Below are 9,394 nucleotides of genomic sequence, written 5' to 3'. Positions count from 1 at the left end.
TGTCATTCTAGTGTCAAACTCCACCAGCTGCCACCACAGCCATAAATGTGGTTTCCCAGTAAGACCAGTGTGAACTTTATGTAATATGTCACTTCATTTGTTCACCAAACACACTCTTCTCTATAATATTTGGGCAATTCTTGAGCCACTTTTTAATATGTACACTACTGGAACATGTTGTAAGTCTTGCTATGTGTTTTACCTGCTATGTCTCTTCACATTTATTGGCCTCAGTCCACTTTGGATTGGCCCTTTGTTGGCATTCTGATTGGGCTACTGGACCGCTAACCAGAGGGCTCCTAGCCTTTGTCAAACCCTGACTTCCTACGTTACTATTCCCATTCCCGTATCATTGCCATAGAAAAACTCTATTATAACTCTAGTTGTAAGTAATCTTAATATGTCGACATAAAAACTAAAAACCAGTTAAAAGACTCGTAATTTTTACGATGTCTGCCAATGTCAGCATGGCTGCTAATATTAGCTGCCTCACCTGCCATTAATATTTCTTGTCTAACCTAGCAACAGTAATATAGGATGTTGGAAAGGGTTCGGGGTCAGCTGACCAATCAGAGGTTCAACAAAAGGTCAGTTGTCTCTCTTCTGTCATGCGGTCTATTGTCTATCACAAAAATACAGACTTGAATTAACAAATAAACACAATAATAAATGGTTTACTGATAAATCAATAAAGGCATTTGAATGTATATATTAAGCATGAAGAAGTATACAAAGTCAGTCATAGCCATAGGCCATTGCCTATGGTGACAAAAACAAAGATATTATTATTTGGGTAAAAAATAAATATCCTGTATATGATTCTGTTTTTAAAAATGTGTCGTGAGAGGGCTTTGGCCTTCGTCTGAGGCCTGAGGCCCGATCCTTTTCTTCCACCAGTGCTTGCACTGGGACCAGCCCGCGCTGGGGCAAAGGTGCTCGAGGCAGAGCCGAGCCCAAGCCTGACCCACTTTTCAGGGGTTCCTGTTAGCAGACGGCCGGGAGTCTCAGGGTAACCCTCCATCAACACCAGCTCCTGTAATCTGGTTTAGCATGTGCCAATCAAGCCGACCACGATGACAAGCTCGCGATGACACGTCCAGCGTCCAGCGTCTCCTCTCTTCGCCGCCTGGACATCTCAAAAGCAGGAAAACATCCCAGTGATTATGGCGTTTCAGTGTCAACTGGCACGTTGAGTTTGCGCCACAACCTTGAGATTGACAACGGAGGGACAACATGTTTGTGAGCTTTGCAAAGTTTATTGGGAAAGGTTGCGGTTTTTGGCACACAAGTGTTCAACAGTGTTAGATGCAACTTGTTTGTGGAGGCAAACTATCAAATCACATTTACATCCCTGGAGCTTCCAGAAAATAAATAAATAAGGCTGGGACATATTCTCAAACATATTTATTTTTAAAAGGTGAGGTAGCTAGATTTAAATATTGGCAGGAAATATTTTTTTTATGAATGAAATCAAATGAGAGCACGCATTATTTCCTCCATTTTGAAAATGGTCTTTTACGTTTCACAGCTGTCAGGAGGGAATCCTTTTTTTCTGGACACTCACATAGTGTAAGCATAATGGACGAGAGAGCCAGAGAGAGACTTAGTGAGAGAAAGTGAGAGAGGAAGGGGGAGAGCAGCACATCTGACAATCCACTGGCATGAAAGTGAGCCCCTCAAGCTAACAAATTCAGAGAGAAAATTACAGTTTTGTGCGTTTGTGTCAATATGCATGTCAAAAGGTAATTGGGAAATTGTTCTGCAATGTCAAGTCCTGTTGGCAGTGTTTAGCCTGTGGTAAGATCAAAACCATTTCTTCACAGGCTCCGGGAGGCCAGACCAAGCACTCTAACTCACTTTCGCAGCCATACAAGACTCCCCTTTAAGCTAATAACGTGGCTGTTTATCGTAAAGTTATTATCGGCCGCTCACATGAAAATGACAGAAGAACTTAAATGCACTTCTGCCCTGTCACGAACAATTTTCATGTCCGTAAGATCAGCTGGGTTGAAACAGTCTCTGAAGATGAACAAGTGCAAAATAGGCTTTCTTGTTTGCAGACGTTTGGGAGCGTTTGAGTGGCCACCCCCAGCGGAAATAAAGACGCCTGGTGAATTTAGATCATTGATAGAAAATAAATAAATAAATAAATGAAAACACAGCTAGGCTTCATGTAGAGTATATGCTATGTAATTATAGGCATTATCTACAATAGTTCAACAATGCAAAACAGAGCCACTATGAAAACATAAGAGATTAAGATTGGAAATAATGTAAAAATTATAATACTGACCTGAAATGTCAACCACACGATGTCATGTCATCTGCAAAAAACTAATAAGGCAGGATATTATACAGTAACACAACTTTGAAAATAAAAGTAGCTTATATATATGAAGAGGCATGTCCCATTAATCACAGTTTTAAATATTCTCTCTTTTTGAAAATACCATTTTGCGCTAAATTATTAAAAGGCCTCATCTGACACTGAGCGCGTGAGCAAGGGTCAGTTTGCCTTAAGGTGCTGTTAAACTGTGATAACTGAGAGCACCATTAGTTTTGGTTTCAGTGGAGACTTTTACTTTTAACAATAGCCTAAATGCTGTTTCGCGAGGTTTTCCACTCTGTTATGTGTGAAATTCTTCACTAAACAGTGAAAACCTTGTAATTCTTTAGCATGACAGAAAGCAGAAGGATGTCGAACGGAGGCAGAAGAAATTCAGCAAGCAAAATTACCAAGATCAAGACAGCTTTCAAAATGGTTCAGAAGCTCAACCCCTGAAGTGACTTCTGTAATTTCTTTACTTTTTTTATATATATATATAAATATTTCAAGGGAAGAGTTTCCACCTCGCACAGATGGCGCGCGTTTATTTTATTAAAGGGTCATGGTAATAATTTGATCATGGCTAGGCCTGATTCATGCCACTTCCTCATACATATAATAAATAATTGTCAGGCCTTGACACACTAATGCTATAGAGGACACCCACCACAAACCTCCTGTGGGCTTCAAAGGGCCACACATCATGTGCTGTCAGGCGTCTTGGCTTGAAACTGACTCATGACCTTTGTCACGTGACGTGGAACCCGTTGCCTCCATTGAGTCTTTACTTTGCAATCAGTATTGGTTAAAATCCTAAATTCTTAATTTTTTTTAATCATTATTATTTAATAATGAAGATTGATGATGATGAATCGCAATGAAAATGATAGTGGTGCTGAAGGCCCTCCACACCTCAGAGTCCTTTATAGAGCTCAGTTCACTTTATTCTCTATTTATAGTGCAGTAGACATCTATTTATGGAACTATATATTCTTTTATTCCCACAATAACTGCTGCATATACCCACCAGCAAAACCAAAATTAAAACTGAATAAATAGATGAATTCATGGGAAGCATGAATAGCACAGCAACAAACACTCATTGAGATCTTGAAACAAATCACAGCAAAAGCAACAAAGAACAGAATGGGCCCCATCAGCTAGCATCACAGTCCTGAAGTTCTGGAACGCTTCGGGAGGGGAACGTCAAGTAGGTACATTTGGGAATTTGGGTGCAAAGATCTCCAATATTAACAGGGTAGATTTTGAAATAAAAGTCCACAGGCTATCCATCAAGATGCAGGAAATGATAAATGTTTAAAAAAAAAGTTAGCACCTTTGTTGGAGACCAATACAGATATGTATATATTCTATTTATTTCATATATTTTTGTATATATATAATCTTTTTTGTTGTATATTATTATTCTTATTATAAGTGTATTTTTCTGTTTTTTTATTTTTTTATTTTCGGGCTTAAACAAATTAAAGAAACGTCCAACAAAAAGAACAGTAACACGGGGAAAGAAAGAGAAAGAGGGAAGGGAAAAAAGAGAGGGATAGAGGAAAAGGAAAAAGAGAGACAGAGGTGGTGGGGTGGGGTGGGGGTGGTGTACACCAATCGTTAAAGGGCCAAGCCAGAGAGTTGATTAGGTTCGGGAGAGGGAGAAGCTGCTGCGGCTTTCTTTGCGCGCAGACAGAGTATAAGTCCTTTATCATGGGGAGGCACCGGCGTGGCCCCGAGCTATTGCTGGCCCGAAGCGAAGTACCAGGGAGAAGGAAGAGAGAGAGGGAGGGAGGGAGGGAGGGAGAGAGAGAGAGAGAGAGAGGAAAAAAGAAAGGGAGGGGGGGTGGAGGGAGGGAGGCGGGGGTCTATCATCAAACTTCATAATAACGCTTGGGGTTTGCCACAGCTGCGCAGTGACCCTTTTATTTTGCTGTGATGGAACAGATAGCTCACTATGAAATAGTGTGAAATTATCATGTCTATTAATTCAGTCAGACATCCACGGCTCTTCGATGCCTCCCCCTCCACCGCGCCCCACCCCAACCCGCCACTCTCTTTCTCTTTCTGTCTTATCCGCGGAAATATGTGATTTCCTAGCAAACGCTCCATTTTACTAGAGTGATTTTTCATTCGATTCACAGAAAATAAGGCAAACGTTGATGTGGCGTGTCTGGGCGCTGCGCGTGCGCGAGGACAGTGTGCACTTTGATTCACTTTTTCCACTTACAGGAAAAGTGTGGGTATCTGTGAATTAATCGCGGGAGAGGTGCACATTTTGTTTCCTTATCGAAATTGTTATTAATCCAATAGTGAAGCCTGGTTGAATGTGCTGTTGGGTTTTCAATCCACCTGCTGAACATTTCATAAAAAAATGAAAAATTTCTAGCATTGTTTTTTCACCAAATAAAGTTAATATTTTGTACTATTTTGGTCTATTTAATAAAGTTATATTTCGTTACTATATTATTATTATTTGATTTTACATTTCCAAATTAAAGTGTTTCGATCATGTCATTTTATTTCGTCTTTTTCTCGCAAGACGCCGCCGTCACTGCTCTCCAGAAATCATATTAACTTCTAATGAACCATGTCAACTTTCTGCTTGAATGACAAAGATTATTTCCCTTTCTGACTGAATAATGCTTGGAATCTGTGAAAAGAGAGAGAGAGAAAAAATGTCCCGAATAGTCTGAGGCGCAGACAAAAGTCACCAAAAGTCATTTGTAGTCCTTGCTCATGCGACCGTTTTGCCAGTAACGCCTGCCAACGTGGCGCACTGTCAATATTAATGACGGCGGTGCTCCAAATATGATGACCTGACAGCAGCAACGACAACATGAAGGAGCGCATGAAAACGCATTTTTAAAGGGACGTGGCTCGGTGCTTAAGGAGCGTGAGGGTCAGGTTTGATAAAAAAAAAAAAGAAAAAAGAAAAAGAAAAGGTCTGGGGGTTGATACGGAAAGAGAGAGAAGGAGAGGAAGAGGGAGAGTTGATTGAAATGGCGTGTGCCTGGCTGACGGGAGCCAGTGAGGGACAAAGCCCCTGCGAAGCCACGGCCACTCGAGCAATTATTCCTCCACGCTGCATTTGGATTAGTGCAATGGAAAGAAGCATATGTTTGGCCCGGGGCGACACTCCCCCCCTGGCTGACGGCAGAGGATGCAGGGAGAGACGCACAGAGAGATGCGGGGAGAGAGAATGACTAAAACTAGAATATAAACTGCATTAACCGAGTGGGGAAACATTAACACAGTTTTAATCCGCTCATTTTTCATATATTTGGGGATAGACAAGCCCATTTCCCTCAGACCTCAGTACTTGATAAGTGACTGGAGGATAGAATGATTTCTGATAAATGCTCTCATGGCGCACAGACATTATTTATAAAGCCATGCTGAGTTAAAAAAAATACACAAATAAAATACATAAAGATATATAGAAATATAATATATATATATGGTGTAGGTGTGTGTAGAAATGTGTGTGGGGGGCGTGCGTAAAAATACGCCACACCTCTCATTTTTGTGAATGAGCGCGGTCGAATTATTGAGCTCCGGTGCCTATGAGAAGCCCTTTTGTTTATTCAAAGTCACTTAATGTTTTCTAATCGATTACCTAATGTCTCAAGTAATCAAGAGCGATTTGGTGAAGTCATTGACCTCTCTTGGCTTCTGAGCCCTGGCTCGCAGAGTGGGCAAGGGGCCCACAGGAGGTCAGCGCCAGGCGGGGGGCCAAGCCCCAAATGACGGTTGATGTCAGAGTTGACGACAATTAGCCATTTTTCGCTTCATTGCAAACTTTAAAGTCACATAATTCGATTGCACCAATAACCGTATCAAATGTCATTTAGAGGAACCCCGCGTCTTGTCGCAGCCACTTATTGTTATGCCGGCAGTTTCGTGGTGAAAACACGATAGAAGTAGCTGGACGGCGATGCGTTTGGCAGAATTTCCAGCGATGAAATGACCACGTGTCTGCTATTATTTAAATCGCTGTCCCACCTTAGTATTTCTAAAACAACAACACATTAAATCCATGGAAATAAAAACTATCGCAACATATGTGCTCCATCACTATAAGACGTTTTTTTTTTTTTTTTTTTTTAGAAATGCATGAGCGGACTTTTTTTTCTGAACTACTGAAGAAAACACAAAACAAAACAAAACATTGGATAATCACTTCAGTCTCCATCAGACCCAGATCCCTCTGCTTAAATGTAAGCAAGACAGCTGGGCTGCAATCAAAATTCCGGTCATAGCAATATAACATTTTCTGTTAGAGCAGTGAACAAATCCGGGGCCTTATACACTGTTGCCCTACATCTTCCCATCCAGCCAAGCAGCTCCAAAGCACTGCCTCCCAGCGTTACAGTGCAGACTGTGTAGTGGTGATGCTGCCGCTGCAGGGTAATTAGGCCATGCAGACAGTCCCTTCACCAAGCAGTGATCTCAGCAGTATCAACTAAATATTTTCTGGCCCCATAAAAATAACTAAAATTAAATTAGGGAAAGAAAAAAATTAAAAATAAATAAATAAATCCCAAGATCCACGTGCGCCAAACGCTTGTACAGGACTGGTGAGCGCGGAAGTGATGTGCAGCTTGTTGTAGATGAAAAGTTAGTCGGCCGAGAGACAGTGATCAATAAAAGCAGACTGGCATGGAAAATAAATAAACATGCATGGAGTATTAGCACACAAGCATTCATTTCTCTTCTAAAATGAATCATCGCGTATTTAAAATTTGGCGCAGCAGCTTTGGCCATAAACTTGGATTTTCTGTGTGGCACTTATCCACAGAGGTGGTTTATCTGACTCTTGTCTGTGTTTGTCCTTCACTGAACGCCTGCTACAGACTATAAATATCACCAGCCCACTGACTTCACCAGACAAAATACTGTAGGAAATAAATAGATAGAGAGGACTGCGCTAGACGCCCTCTCGCACAAATGCGTCAGTGTACATTTTGTTTCGTTTTCCAGAACAGTTGGTCACAACAGGCCACACACACTTATTAATTACTATCCGGGAATCAGCTGTAATTGGTTTAGTTGAGAGAAGCAGCAGTTATGGATTGAATTGTCCGAATTCAGCTGGGTATTGCTGACTGTACTGCTCAAATTTCATTTTTTTCTTTTCTTTCTTTTTTTTTTTTTTTTTTTTTTGCAAATGACTTTTGCTGTGAGGCATTTTTGAGAAAACTTGTTCTACCTGTTTAAGATCAAATTAGGGTAAAATTACAATTTTGTATTTAAAGGAAAAAAACGAATGCAAATTGTGGGCTGGTATCAGTGTAAACAAACGACGGAACAATGGGATTTGGAGTTTCTGTAACACTTCAATGCCATTACACAGAAAGGCATAATTATATGCTCCCCCTTTTTTCCCGCGATCCTCCTCATCTTATACTAATAATGCGCGCAAAACATCCACCATTGTCACAGATACAACTATTCCTAATGCGTTCGTTTCACCCTCCAAAACCTGTTTTCATTCAAGCAAACCCCGATAAATTTATTAAATAACATTAGCATTAATGACACACGCGAGGGGGCTTCCTTTTTTGCGCTAATACCAATGAATGCTGTTTTAATACGATTGTTTTCCTTTAAAGTGACTATTTATACCGCCCCCCTCCACACCCCCCTCCTCCCCCCTCGCATCCACCATAGTAGGAGCAGCCGGGTAGTCTCTCTCCCCTTTATGAGTGAGCTATTGTGCCTGAGGACAGGATCCCACACACAATCTGAGGACTGAGCCAACAAAAACAGGGCCTGACAGACAATGCCTCGCTTCACCTGCTCCAGCACTGTGCATCGCAATTATGCCAAGGACATGTACAGTTAGGCTTCATTCACCCTCCTGCAAAACAACTGCCTCAGAATTAAACCAAGGCCCGAAATCATGCAGATAATAAATACGGCTGCTGAGGAGATTGGAGAGAGGAGGAGGAGGAGATGGAGGAGGAGGAGGAGGAGGAGAACGGGGGGCAGTGCTACATCTCCCAGTGTTACAATATTTTAAACTGCATGGTTACCAGACAGTGAAATAGGGAAACCAAGAAACAATACCAAGATGCATATATCACCAGGCTGATTCACGCTGCAGACGAGATTGATTCCGAGCTATAGGTGCCACACGCCATCAATATACAATCAAACTCAAATGTTATGCAACGGGACTGCTCTATCTCTCCATCTCTCTCTCTCTCTCTCTCATTCCCTCTTTGCAGCCCTGCACGCAAAATAAACCAAAGGCCACAGCATCAGATTTGCCATTACAGCCAGCGTGATAGCCACATTTACAGACCACAGACAAACACAAAAAAATAGGATTAAACAGCAGTTAAGAGATTCGTTCCGATTATATCCCGGAATATACATTAAATAAATAAATAAATAAAAACGTAGCATACTGAGCGATGATTGTTCATTGATTACACTGAGAGGCAAACAACATAGCAAATATTTGATGCACGTCTTTGAGTAAGGCTCCAACACCAGCAGCAGAGTAAACCGGGGAGAGCCAAATATAGCCTGTAACAACCAAACATTGCAACATTGCGCACCAGGCCTATATACATCTCAGAGGGTTTTAGCTGGAGGGGTGGCGCTGCACACTTCAAACGCAAATATATCCATTGTTGCGAGCCATTTTGGCCTGCATAAGATCCTGCGCTCTGAACTAGGGAGTTTAAAGTAAGATTTTTTTTTTTTTATTTTTTTTATTATACTTGAGGGAAACAATGAGTTCAGCTGCTTATTGCAAGGAGCAATCGTCAAGGGAGACTTAAACTCAATTACTGTAGCCGTTCAGAATGTGGGGGGGGGGGGGGGGGGGGGGGTGCCAAGAAAAAGAAAACAGAAAGAAAAGGGAAGGAAAAAAAACACCCGGGTGTATCAAGCACTGAATAAAAAATTAAAAGATATGAATAAAATCGAGATGAAGCGTATCAAATATTTATTTTTTTCTGGGCAACAAAGGACTATAATACATTAACAGGCATAGGAACTATTGCCAGCACATGTCTATACAATACAGCTAAAACCGCCTCCAATTTTGGA

The 9,394-nt window shown here is 41.3% G+C and overlaps 1 protein-coding gene across 5 annotated transcripts in view; it reads right to left on the bottom strand.

Moving 5' to 3' along the window:
* Positions 1-9,273: 9,273 nt before the first annotated feature.
* Positions 9,274-9,394, bottom strand: part of tfap2a (transcription factor AP-2 alpha) — a 17,561-nt gene continuing 17,440 nt past the window's right edge. For all 5 annotated transcript variants that reach the window (XM_047567746.1, XM_047567747.1, XM_047567745.1 and 2 more), the window contains one exon: positions 9,274-9,394. This exon is cut by the window's right edge and continues 1,582 nt beyond it. The gene's annotated coding sequence lies outside the window, so the exon portion shown is untranslated.

The sequence above is a fragment of the Mugil cephalus genome, chromosome 18 (genome assembly GCF_022458985.1).
Source record: "Mugil cephalus isolate CIBA_MC_2020 chromosome 18, CIBA_Mcephalus_1.1, whole genome shotgun sequence".
Classification (NCBI taxonomy): domain Eukaryota; kingdom Metazoa; phylum Chordata; class Actinopteri; order Mugiliformes; family Mugilidae; genus Mugil; species Mugil cephalus.
Note: the sequence above shows the minus strand (reverse complement) of the source record. Positions and strands in the feature narration are given on the sequence as shown.